Raw genomic sequence first — 14,582 nt, 5'->3', positions numbered from 1 at the left:
GGGCCGTCTTTTATATTGATTGGACCCTGGGCAAAAATTTTCTTGGGCCCCCCCCCCCCACCCCATGCAATTTTGATCTCCACCCCAACATCCCAAAAAACAACTAAATCAATTTTTTTATTATTATTAGCCCAGCGGACCTAAGCAGTACTAATAATAAAATAGTAAGTAAATAAATATATAAATTCCTCCACTGTGGACTGAAATGTCCCTTTAAGGTTGTAATTTTATTTATTTTTTTACACAACAGACCTTTTCACGTTTATAGATGGAGACATTATAGATGGCTTTCAACATGCCAACATGTCTCACATATAAGTGTTTTGGTAATGTTCTCTGCATGCACAGTTGGCATTAAAAGAATGAGGTAGGGATTTGGTGGCTGCCATGTTATTTAGCCTTTATTATAATCTATCCTCACATAGCTATGGCCTAAATTACAAGTGGAGCTAAAAAATATTAGCGCTAATTGTGCCTTAGCATCCCAAAAATTAAACAAATTTTAACACAATAGTTTGTTCGTTTCAAATTTTGAATGTTTATACAACACTCTAACATTTGTTTAATATAATAGTATTTCTAATATTTTCTTTAAATGTAATATTCCATTGAAATTTTTCTAATAATTTGATTCAAATTATGCAATATTAGAATTCAAAAAATTATATATTTGTAATAGTATTTTTTAATGCTTTCTTTAAATGTAATATTCATATTATGCAATATTCAAAATAGAAACATTCAAATTGATATATTTGTATCTATTATGTATCAATTTACTAAATTCCCTCCCACATGAACTATTGAACTTCTGAATAGTATTTGTTAAATCGAATGTTACAGTGAAAATTTTGAATGTGGACATTCAATCTAATTATGAACATTCAAATTTGAAAGTGACATTCAAAAACTGTAAATAGCATTCAATTATAGATTTTTTAAGAATATTAGTTCTTATCAACATTCAATTATGTAAATCTAATTTCTGCAATGATATTCGTTCTAACATTCTAATTAGAATATAAACACATTCGCCCATCCCTACTGTTAACGCCCTCAGTAGTATTGATTGTGTGCAACTGATCAAGAAAATGTCTGAAAAACTATAACATATTTTGTAATGTCTTCTTTTAGATGAAACAATGAAAAATTTTGGCTACAAAAAACAACAAGCAACTCTATACAGACATACTGAAAATATAAATAGGTTTTACACAGTGACACAAGAATTTTAAACAGGATCTAAACACTATTTAGAGTATTTCGTTATCATGTTATTTACTTATTTAAAATATTCTCACACAATATATATATATACATATATATACATATATATATATATATATATATATATATATATATATATATATATATATATATATATATATACACACACACTATATATCACATGTTTAATAACAGATACTTTGATATGGAACAAATGAAAAAGATGGATACAAAACTATGGTTAACTATTTTATTAATTTACATTTGTTCAAATGCTGTTTATTTAGGAAGTCATAAAAAAATGGATTTTACACACATAGGTATAAATTCTGGTTCATCTTTGGCTTTATAGACCTGCATTTTAAAATCTTTTTAAAAATGTAAAATGAACATTTTGTATATATTTTTCAAACAAAAATGGTAAAGTCAAGATCCTGGAATAATGGTATTTTTCTATGGCAAAAGTTCTGTTAATAACTTTCTGTTTGCATTAAAGAGACATGAAACCCACATTTTTTTTCTTTCATGATTTGGAAAGAGTGTGCATTTTAAACAATATTTAAATTTCCTTCTATTATTTAATTTGCTGCATCTCTCAGACATCCTTTGTTGCAGAAATAGCAATGCATATGGGTGAGCCAATCACATGAGGCATCTATGTGCAGTCACCAATCAGTAAGTTACATTTAGATATGCTTTTCAACAAAGGATAGCAAGAGAATTAAGCAAATTAAATAATAGAAGTAAACTGGAAAGTTGATTAAAATTGTATGCTCTTTCTAATTCATGAAATAAAAAATATGGGTTTCATGACCCTTTAAACTACCTTTTTAATTATAAAGTGCTAATTGTAATAAATTATTAACTTTTACATTAACTCATCAGCAAAGAGGCATATTTGATGGTAAATCTGCATATGAAAGAAAAGTTTATCCCTGTATATATACAGTATATATATATATATATATATATATATATACACACACACACACCATATGCATATATGGAAACCTTGAATAAATAGCTAGTGTTGCGGGGGAGAGTCTGCTGAATCTACCTAGCAGAAAACCGCAACACACACCAAACCAAGGAGAGAGGAGGGTGTATTTATCCGGGCTTAAGGACGTACCAAATAATATACCAGGCACACAGCAGAATATTTCTGAATGAGAACAAACGGCTTTTACCAGTAATTGCTAATAACATTGCATCTGCCTCCAACTTAAAGACATCGTCTTACAAATCCATCTTACTTGCTATCGGATAACGAGATTAAGAATCAGTAAAAAACGAGATTGAGAATCAGTAAAAAAGTCCCGGGCACGATTTCAAACATTGATGATGGTAACAAATTGTTAGTAAGGGGATTATTATAAAGTTGAAACGGATCCATTTTTTTAAATTTAAAATACAACTACAAAGACTACTTTTTAAGTAATTGTAATTCACTGTTTTTAGAGGTATCTAATTGTTATTAATTGTAATCAGGAGTAATTTTCTATCTATTGTCAAATGTATTTTATATGAATTTATTATTAACTATAAGTAAAGTTTTCCATTTATTATATTTTTTGTATTTTTCCTTTTTGTTTTTGAAAAAAATGTGATTGAATCATTTTTCCTTTTTTAAAACTATATTCTAAATACATCAACATAAACTTATAGATTGAATTTAGTACCACTGCATTTTTAGAAATTGGGGGACATTTATCAAAGCCTCAACTATGCTGCATTCGCCAGTACCAATATGCTCGCCTAATATCGCGGCCGCGGACCTGAATACGATCTCCATATTTCTAAAAAGAAAGCTGTCAAAAAGACTTGCACCAAGTACGGAGCAATGAGCATCAGACTGTTGTAGCGTCTATTCGGCTTTTTACCAACTTTATTTATACCCTGTCACTAAACGCCACCACTATACTAAAATGTTTAACCCCTATCCCGCCACTCCCAGACCCCGCCGCCACCTAAATAAAGTTATTAACCCCTATCCCACTGCTCCCGGACCCCACCGCCACATAAATAAAGTTATTAACAGCCAATAGGATGAGAGCTGCTCAAATCCTATTGGTTGATTTGAATAGCCAATAGGAATTTAGCAGCTTTAATCCTATTGGCTTATTGGAACCTTTCAATCAATAGGAATGTAAGGGACGCCATCTTGGATGACATCACTTGCATTGAAGTTCCAGTTTACGGCGGGGACCATATGAAGAGGAGCTCCACGCCAGATGTCTTCAGGATGGACCCGCTCCGCGCCGGATGGATGAAGATAGAAGATGCTGTCTGGATGAAGACTTATTTCCGCCTGGATGAGGGCTTTGCCTGTTGGATGAAGATGGAAGAGGCCGTCTAGATGAAGACTTCTTGCCGGCTGGATGGATACTTCAAGCAGGACTTCAATAACTGTAAGTGAATCGTCGGGGGGTTAGTGTTAGGTTTTTTTAAGGGTTTTTTGGGTGGGTTTTATTTTTAGATTAGAGTTTGGGCGGTAAAGTTGCTAAACGCCCTTTTAAGGGCAATGCCCATACAAATGCTGTATTCAGGGCAATGGGGAGCTTAAGTTATTTTAGATAGGTTTTTTATTTGGGGGGGGGGGGGGGTTGGTTGGATGGATGGTGGGTTTTACTGTTGGTGGGTGTTTGTATTTTTTATTACAGGTAAAAGAGCGGATTTCTTTGGGGCAATGCCCCAAAAAAGGCCCTTTTAAGGGCCATTGGTAGTTTATTTTAGGCTAGGGTGTTTTTTTTATTTGGGAGGTGCTTTTTTATTTTGATAGGGCTATTAGATTAGGTGTAATTCTTTTTTATTTTTTAAAATGCATTTTTTTCTTTGGATAATTTAGTGCTTTTTATTTTTTGTAACTTAGCGTTTATTTTTTTGGTAATTTAGTAATTTTTAATAATGTTTAATAGTAGATTTAAGAAATTTGAGTAGGGTTAGGGTTTTTTAATATGTAATTTAGTTAATTTATTTGGTAGTTTAATTTAATTGTAGTATAATAGTTAGGGTAGGTTAATTAATAGTTTAAAATAGTTTATTTTAATTCTACAGGTAAGTTTAAATTTATTATAAGATAGGGATGTTGTAATTTTAATTTAAAGTTAGCGGCTTGTTAGGTTTAGGGGTTAATAGCTTAATTTAGTTTATGGCGATGAGGGGGCTGGCAGTTTAGGGGTTAATAGATTTAGTTAGTGGTAATGATGTGGAAGGCCAGAGGTTTAGGGGTTAATACATTTATTTAGTGGTGGTGGGGTCTGGGAGCGGCAGGATAGGGGTTAATAACTTTATTTAGGTGGCGGCGGTGTCCGGGAGTGGTGGGATAGGGGTTAATAACATTATGGGCGCCATGTATTTAGAGGCGGCGGACAGCTTCTTAACTCGCGAAGCTGTCCGCCCGCCTCCGCTACACACGGGCAGCGGATCTATTGATCCGCTTGCCCGTATGTACCATTACACACTCATCGGAGTGTGTAATGCCCGCCCCTTCAATCGCGCGACCAATCACGCGACTGAAGGGGCTGTCAATCATCGAGAGCGAGTGTGCTCTCTGTGATTTTGCTTCGCCACCTAAGAAGTGGCGTAGGTTGTAGGAAGCAGCGGTCTAATGACCACTGCTTCTTACACTGCGGGAAGCAGGCACCCATATGCGAACCTGCCCCGCAAAGGCTCCGGAGCAGCTTTCGCTGCTTCGTACATGGAGCCCAATGTAGGTGGCGGTGATGTTGGGGGTGGCAAATTAGGGGTGTTTAGACTCAGGGTTTATGTTAGGGTGTTAGGTGTAAACGTTACTTGTTTTCAAGCATATAAATCAATGGGATATCTGGCAGCATCGAACATAAGCTTTCGCTGCTTTCAGACTCCCATTGATTTCTATGGCAAATTTCAACTTTTTTCGGTCTGTAGGCTTTGATAACTAGGTCAAATCAAGCTTGCAACAATTACGCTGTGGAATTCTGACATATTTGTGGTTGATGACTTGATAGATATCCCCCATTGTATTCTCTTGGAGAGACACTAAGGCACATCCAAAATACTTTGTTGTTTCATATTGCTTTATATACACAGTTTTGAGGTTTTAACTGTTTTTTGGATGTTTAGTGCTTGCTTACTATTAGCACTATATACTGTGTAATCTTGAATTTCACATGAGCACAAAGAACATATACTTAATATATTTACAAAGCCAGTACTTATTCTGAGCACGGAGGACCTGGAAGGGCATTGGAATAGGAGGAATGGAATCACTGTTAAATAATTTGGACAGAGTGACTCTATGCAACATTATTATACATATACTGTTTACTAACAGTGATTTGATAAGAAGATTTAGCATTAACTAAGTATTAAAGTTTCTATAAGGGATGCTAAACCCATTTATCTTTAATGATTCAGATAGAGCATGACATTTTAAGCAACTTTCTAATTTACTCCTATTATCAATTTTTCTTCGTTCTCTTTCTATCTTTATTAAAAGCAGGACTGTAAAGCTTAGGAGCCGGCCCATTTCTGGTTCAGAACATGGGTTATGCTTGCTTATTGGTGGCTAAATGTAGCCAACAATAAGCAAGCGCTATCCAGGGTGCTGAACCTAAAATGGGCCGGCTCCTAAGCTTTACATTCCTGCTTTTTAAATAAAGATAGCAAGAGAACAAAGAACATTTGATAACAGTAGTAAATTAGAATGCTGCTTAAAGGGACACTGAACCCAAATTTTTTCTTTTGTGATTCAGATAGAGCATGACATTTTAAGCAACTTTCTAATTTACTCCTATTATCAATTTTTCTTCGTTCTCTTGCTATCTTTATTTGAATAAGAAGGCATCTAAGCTTTTTTTGGGTTCAGACTTTGGACAGCACTTTTTTATTAGTTGATGAATTTATCCACCAATCTGCAAGGACAACCCAGGTTGTTCACCAAAAATGGGCCGGCATCTTCGTTCTCTTGCTATCTTTATTTGAATAAGAAGGCATCTAAGCTTTTTTTGGGTTCAGACTTTGGACAGCACTTTTTTATTAGTTGATGAATTTATCCACCAATCTGCAAGGACAACCCAGGTTGTTCACCAAAAATGGGCCGGCATCTAAACTTACATTCTTGCATTTCAAATAAAGATACCAAGAGAATGAAGACAATTTGATAATAGGAGTAAATTAGAAAGTTGCTTAAAATTTCATGCCCTATCTGAATCATGAAAGAAAAAAATGGGTTTAGGATCCCTTTAATACAGAGTGATTTGTAAGTACTGGATTGCTCTATATAACTATATATATATATATATATATATATATATATATATATATATATAATTAGATGGCAAAAGCAGTTAACAATATGATACTTTGCAGGCAAGAAACTTTTAAATACTGATGAGATTAAATAAGCAGAATAGACTGCTGCCACTTTGTAACCATGTTGTAATACATGATCAAACAGAATTTATACTTAACAATACATTTCTTTCTTTCGTGATGAGAATAGTCCATAAGTGTCCAAATTATGTGGGAAATATTTACTGGTGGCGGGAAGAATATCCCACATGTTATGGACAACTATGGACTCTCCTTATTTTACGAAAGAAATGACTAATTATTACTGCACAGTTGTAAAAGGCAGAATAATTTGATCTGTATGAAATAAAGAATGATATTAAAATTCAGTAGGTCGAATATCTTGGATATAATTTCAACAAGAAATACTATTACCAAGTCCTGCACATTTATCAAAGGCAGAATCCAGCATAAGATACAAAAATATAGAACACATTTATTATTTGCTGCAGTTCATTTTAATATGGTTTTAGCCATTTTTAATTGGATGAAATAAAGATTGTTCTCACGTTGAAACACTCCATACACATGAGGGACCTGAGTGCTTAAAGGGGTATCATGTTCAGTATAAATACTGGAATGTGAAATTTCTATTCCTTGGTACACAGTACCTTTAAGCGCCAACTACAATGGCATTAAAAATAAAGGTTGCGCACACACACATGTTTAGGAGCTTGTCCTTTAAGAAAAATAAGTAGTGCCATTGGTTTCTAAGTTAAAAATGAGCACATAGAAGTCTGCCACAGATATCAAGTGCTAAAATAGCCTGATTATAAAACTTAAATATCTGAAAATTAAACCTGGAGCTCACCCACTCTAGACAAACAGGATTACTTTAGAGACCATCCTGGAGTTATTTGATGATAATCAAACTACTTTTTGCAAATCATCAGATATTATCAGGCTTGTAAAGTCATCAGCTAAGGTAAAACAATTCTGGGTGATGACAGAATGATTAGCCGATTACTTTACTGATTACTTCATAAGCATGAACAGCCAGTGAATGACTCTAGAGTCATCTCATTTAAATATTTTGGCCTGTGGGCAGATTTCAGGATGGCTTCTGATGACTAGTCTGAAGTCATCTATTACTTCAGAATGACTCCAGGAATATCATCCTATTTGACTAGGGGAAATAACTCAGAGATTACATATTTTGAATTTATTTTGTTAAATATAGGATTCCTAGGTAAGTAAATGTTGTCATGAAAAGGGGAACATCATTCCATTTCAGTCATCATGCTTGCTTGAATTTGTAAGGGCAAAATACCTCACCTTGCCTCTACCTTACACCTAAACTATACATGTGAGGTTTCTGATTTGAAGACATAGCTGAGGAGATATTTAACAGTTATACCCACAAAAAAGAGAATTAAGGAATGTTCTGCCTTTCAAATGTGATATGTATTTTGGTAGGTTTGCTAAATATGACCACAGAATGATATTGTCTTACTAAAAACAGCAGCTATGTTGGCTAAATAATAAATACATCGGTTACTATCTGTCTGCCTTTAACATGATTCCTAATCACCATAGAAATTAAACAAAAGGACATATATGGTGGACTTGCCCCCTTCTTCAACCTTTCTGGGAAGTAGTGATTAGGGAGATGGAGAAGGTTATTGCAGTATATGTTATAACAGAATGTTTCCCCAATTTTAGTTTAGTGTTAGTGTTAGAAAGGTGCAGCAAACTGGCATGCAAGGTGTTAAATAAATACAGTTGTACAGCCCTTATCAACACTATCCATCTTATAATGAGGGTTGCAAATCAATGTGCTGCAACCATATCTGGAAGCTAATGGGTTAAAAAGCAGCTGCTTAGAAATTTACAGAGAACCTGCCAAAGTAACTTTGCCTATAACATTTTATTAGCATGATTTAAGCAGGAATTGCCTTTGCATTTATAGCATTGTTTGAGATTATGTCACAGGTTTGGTGATAAATGTTTCATAAAATGGTGTTTATCATGCAACTGGGAGTTGTTTTTTATATTGTGAGCAAATTAAGCTTTTCAATTTGAGTGCAAACTTCTAGTAATTTTTTGAAGGGCCAAATACAAAAGGCATTCCTTTAGCTATTTTTAGGTTTGTTGTATTTCTGCTTCACTTGCACCTATTTAATATATTTATCTTTTAATAAGGTAGTAGAATAATTCATATAATGGCTGCCAGAGAAGGCTACAAGACAATGCAAAGTAATGTATGAGCCATAGAGTTGCCACGTGTCCAGTATTAAACCAAAAAGGCTGGTATTTCAGCCGGGTGTACTTTAAAATTGGTGCAAAATTACTGGACACTTAAATGTCCAGTATTTTAAAGTCCTCTGAGTGTGCACAAAACACAACAAAAATATATTAAAAAGTATGCATACACCCATAAACTACAGTATTAACCCCTAAACCGCCATCCCCCCACATAGCAAACACTAAATAATACCATTAACCCCTAATCCGGCCTCCCCCTATAATGCAAATTATCCAAATAAACTATTAACCCTTAAACCACCACCCCCCCACAACGAAAGTATCTAAATAAACTATTAGCCGCTAAACCGCCATCCCACCACAACGTAAACCTAGAAATTAAAATCAAAACTCCTAACCTAAAACCCCTAATTTAACTCAAATTAAAATATCCCTAAATATAATTATATAATAATAATTTTATATTTTTAAGTTAAACCTTTTATTAAGAATGTGTGAGAATCTCATTCAGTGTACAGCTTGCCACATGTTTGCATCACTGGAGCAGTCGCTGCTGGGATTATATGTTTGTGGCACATGTGAGCATATTGTCTCTTTAGAAACTCGTATTGGAGATCTGGAGGAATGAATTGCAACACTGCATGAAATTCAGACACTGAAAGGGAAATGGATAGGACTGAGCTGGTTGTTAATGGTTCCAGCAGTAGGAATGGGGATGATTCAGATGAGGAAACTCCAGGATGTAGCTGGGTCACAGTTAGAGGGCGAAGTAAAGGTAAGTGGAAGAGACAGGCCAGTTCTGAGCTGGTACACCCCAACAGATTTGCCAGATTAAGTGAAGATGTTGGGGATATCAGTTCAGGGGTGGCAGTGTCTGAGAGGTCTGTGTTCCCTAGTATAGTGAACAGTCCTTTAGTTGTGGAAGAGCAGCATACTATGGTGGGCAGTCCTTCAGTCATGGAAGAGGGGCATACAAGTCAGGGCCAGAGACAGATGTTGGTGGTAGGTATTATTAGGAAGGTTAATAGGGTAATTTGTCAGCCAGACCCTTTAAATAGAACAGTTTGCTGTCTTCCAGGGTCTCGTGTTAGGCATATTGTGGAGCGTATTGATAGATTGTTAGAGGGATGTGGGTCTGATCCTGCAGTCATGGTGCATATTGGTACTAATGAAGGAATTGGCGGGAGATGGAGAGTCCTAAAAAATGACTTCAGGGAGTTAGGTAGCAAGCTTAAAGCAAGGACCTCCAAAGTAATATTTTCTGAGATATTACCAGTGCCGTGAGCTAACTCAGTAAAGCAGAAGGAGCTAAGGTCTGTTAATTCATGGTTAAAAACATGGTGTAAAAATGAGGGGTTTGACTTTTTAGAGCACTGGGCTGATTTTTATTAGGGTACAATTTGTACAGTAAGGATGGATTGCACCTGAATGACATGGGTGCTCTTAACTTCAAAAAAGCAAAATTCAATGATTTAAGGAAATCATTAAATAATATAAGCTGGGACAATGTATTCTCTAATAAAAATACAGAGGATAAATAGATAACATTTAAAACTTTGTTAAATAAATATACATATCAACAAATACCATATGGATATAAAAATCAAAATCAAAAATCAAAGCCATTGTGGATAAATAAAAATGTGTTAAGAGAAATTAGGAAACAACGTAGGGCATTTAAATTATTCAAAGAATATAGTACAGCAATCAAATTAGCCAAAATTGAAAATGAAAAATTAATTGCAAAGGATTCTAAGTCTAACCCCAAAAGGTTCTTTAAGTACATAAATAGCAAAAAATCTAAGAAGGATAATGTAGGTACATTAAAATGCGTGGAGGGTAGCATGATAAATAATGACAGGGAGAAGGCTGAGGTACTAAACCAGTTTTTTTCTTCAGTATACACAAGAGAGGAACCATTGGATGATACTTTGGAACAAAATAGAACATGCCAGTCCATACCATTAACTGGGTAATGTTTAGAGGATATCAGGAAAAAACTGGGAAATAAAACTCGAGGCCCAGATGGAATACACCCAAGGGTGTTAAGGGAATTTAGCACTGTTATAGACAAACCTCTACTCTTAATTTTTCAAGACTCATTATCCTCAGGCATGGTACCCCAGGACTGGCGTAAAGCTGATGTGGTGCCACTCTTCAAAAAGGGAAGCAGGGATGATCCAGGAAGCTATAGACCAGTTAGTCTGACATCAATAGTGGGGAAGATATTTGAAGGGATTATAAGGCATTATATTGATTAGCATATACGTGTAAACAAGATAATGAGTTCTAATCAGCATGGTTTTAGGAGAAATAGATCATGTCAAACTAATCTAATTAGATTCTACAAGGAAGTAAGTAAAAATATAGATAAAGGGGAATCAGTTGATGTGATATACTTAGATTTTGCAAAGGCAATTGATACAGTGCCACATGAGAGATTAATGCACAAAATTAAGGGACAGGGAATAGCTAAAAATGTTAGCTCATGGATAAATAACTAGATAAAAGATAGGGAGCAAAGAGTAGTAGTAAATGGATCATACTCAGATTGGACAAAGGTAATCAGTGGAGTCCCCCAGGGATCAGTATTGGGCCCTGTTCTTTTTAATATTTTTATAAATGACTTGAAGCAAGGATTAAATAGCAACATCTCTATTTTTGCAGATGATACTAAGTTAAGTAAGGTCATTAGGTCAGAGCAGACAGGGATCTGTAAAAATTCGAACTATGGGCAAGTAAATGGAAAATGAGATTTAATACGGAAAAATGCAAGGTTCTACATTTTGGATGTAAAAATAAGCAGACAACATATTTTTTAAATGGAACAACACTTAGCCAAACAGAGGAGGAAAGGGATTTGGGAGTAGTAATAGATAACAAGCTAAAGATGGGTGCACAATGCAGGCCTGCGGCTTCAAAGGCTAATAAGATACTAGCATGTATTAAAAGAGGCATTGATTAAAGGGAGGAAAGCATAATTCTGTCACGTCACTATATAAAGCCCTAGTAAGACCTCACCTTGAGTATGGAGTGCAGTTCTGGGGACCGATCGCAAAAAAAGATATTGCAGAACTAGAAAAAGTTCAGAGAAGGGCCACAAAGCTAATAAGGGGATTTGAGAATTTAACCTATAAGGAGAGGCTAGCCAAACTGGGTCTGTTTTCTTTAGAAAAAAGGCGCTTGAGAGGTGACATGATTACTTTATATAAATATATTCAAGGCCCATATTCAGAGATGGCGGAAGCTCTGTTTATTCCAAGAAAATTGTTTCTGACAAGAGGTCACAATTTGAGGTTGGAGGAAAGGAGATTTAATCTCCTGCAATGGAAACGTATTTTCACTGTAAGAGCAATAAAATTGTGGAACTCATTACCAAAGGAGGTAGTGAATGCCAATACCCTAGATACATTTAAAAATAGTCTGGATACATTTCTGTATATAAACAAAATTCATGGATATGATTGCTAGTATTAAATGGGTCACCTTTTAGTGGGGTTATTTAAGCTGGAGCTTTTTGTAAGTATTTTAGATTTGTATAGGTTGAACTCGATGGACTTCAGTCTTTTTTCAACCTTATCTACTATGTTATTATGTACTATGTTATGTAAATATACTAAAAAAAAATCCTAACTACTTTAAAATAAAAAAACTTCCTGTAAAATTAATTAGAATGCAGAATTATGTAACATTAGCTTAGCAACAACTTTTTTCAACAAACTATTGCTGAGATATTTTATTATGAAGTTTAATTTTGCAGAACGCTCTACTGAGTGGGTCTGTTTTTTCCTAAACGCATCGCGGGCACGCTGTCTTGTTATAGCGCGCCCAATCAGGCCATTAAACTGAATGTAGCTCGCTCCCGCTACCAGACCAAAGCAGGAGCGAGCTACATTCAGTTTAAAAAGCCTTTACTGAAAAAAATCCTAACACCCCCTAAAACGCCATCCCCCCACATAGCAAACACTAAATAATACAATTAACCCCTAATCCAGCCCCCCCCTATAATGCAAATGATCTAAATAAACTATTAACCCTTAAACCATCATCCACCCACAATGAAAAGTATCTAAATAAACCATTAACCCCTAAACCGCCATTCCACCACAACATAAACCTAGAAATTAACATCTAAACTCCCTAACCTAACACCCCTAAGAAGTTTAATTTTGCAGAACGCTCTACTCAGTGGGTCTGTTTTTTCCTAAACGCATCGCGGGCACGCTGTCTTGTTATAGCGCGCCCAATCAGGCCATTAAACTGAATGTAGCTCGCTCCCGCTACCAGACCAAACCAGGAGCGAGCTACATTCATTTTAAAATACCTTTACTGAAAAAAAAATCCTAACATTTCAAAGGATAAAAAAACTACCATTACAAAAAATAAAAAATGAAATTACCAAAAATAAAAAAATTAATCCTATTCTAAAACACCTTAAAAAAACCTCCAAAATAAAAAAAACCCTATTCTAAAAATAAACTACCAATAGCCCATAAAGGACCTTATGTAGGGCATTGCTCTAAAGCGATCAGCTCTTTTTCTTAAAAAAAAAAACCCTAATCTATAAAAAAACTTAAAATAGCTGAATGTCCTTTTAAGGGCAATGCTCATCCAAATGCCCTTTTTTCGGGGCAATGGGTAATTTAATTTTTTTTTTTAGTTAGGTTTTTTTATTTTGTGGGGGTGGGGCATTGTAATGTAAGGGTTTTTTTTTTAAGAAAAAGAGCAGATCGCTTTAGGGCAATGCCCTGCAAAATGCCCTTTGGTATTTATTTTTTTATAGAATAGTTTTTTTTTTTTTATTTTGCGGTGTTTTTTTTTAAGGGGTATTAGAATAGAATTATTATTATTTTTTATTGGTAATGTTGTTTTTTATATTTTGTAATGGTAGTTTTTTTTTTTTTGTAATTCTAGGATTTTTTTTCCAGTAATGGTAGGTTTTTTCATTTTTGTAATGTTAGGATTTTATTTTTCTTTTGCAATGGTAGGTTTTTTATTTTTTGTAATGCTAGGAATTTTTTTTTCAGTAATGGTATTTTTTTATTTTTATTTAAAATGAGGAGTTATTTAATTTATAGGTAAGTTTTTTTATTTTAAGGTAGTTAGGATTCCTTTTAGTATATTAAGTGTTTTTAAAAAAATTTGCGTTAAGTTAGGGGGTGTTATGTTAGTGGGTTTAGATTAGTTTATAGGTTTCATTGTGGGGGGGGGATGCTGGTTTAGGGTTAATAGTTTATTTATATACTTTGTGTTGTGGGGGATGGTGGTTTAGGATTAATAGTTTATTTAGATAGTTCGCTTTGTGGGGGGATGGCGGTTTAGGGTTATTAATTTATTTAGATACTTTGTGTTGTGGGAGGATGGCAGTTTAGGGATTAATAGTTTATTTAGATACTTTGCGTTGTTGGGGATGGCGGTTTATGGTTATTAGTTTATTTAGATACTTTGTGTTTTGGGAGGATGGCAGTTTAGGGTTATTAGTTTATTTAGATACTTTGTGTTGTGGGGGATGGTGGTTTAGGGTTAATAGTTTATTTAGATACTTCGCTTTGTGGGGGATGGCGGTTTAGGGTTAATAGTTTATTTAGATACTTTGTGTTGTGGGAGGATGGCAGTTTAGGGATTAATAGTTTATTTAGATACTTTGTGTTGTGGGAGGATGGCAGTTTAGGGATTAATAGTTTATTTAGATACTTTGTGTTGTGGGAGGATGGCAGTTTAGGGATTAATAGTTTATTTAGATACTTTGTGTTGTGGGAGGATGGCGGTTTAGGGTTATTAGTTTATTTAGATACTTTGTGCTGTGGGAGGATGGTGGT

General features: G+C 34.7%; 1 protein-coding gene across 1 annotated transcript in view; it reads right to left on the bottom strand.

Annotated features, from left to right (window-relative positions):
- The window catches only part of MYRIP (myosin VIIA and Rab interacting protein), a 587,347-nt gene that overhangs the window by 133,691 nt on the left and 439,074 nt on the right, over nt 1-14,582 (bottom strand). The gene's annotated exons all lie outside the window — the stretch shown is intronic.

This window comes from Bombina bombina, chromosome 5, assembly GCF_027579735.1.
Source record: "Bombina bombina isolate aBomBom1 chromosome 5, aBomBom1.pri, whole genome shotgun sequence".
Taxonomy (NCBI): Eukaryota; Metazoa; Chordata; class Amphibia; order Anura; family Bombinatoridae; genus Bombina; species Bombina bombina.
Note: the sequence above shows the minus strand (reverse complement) of the source record. Positions and strands in the feature narration are given on the sequence as shown.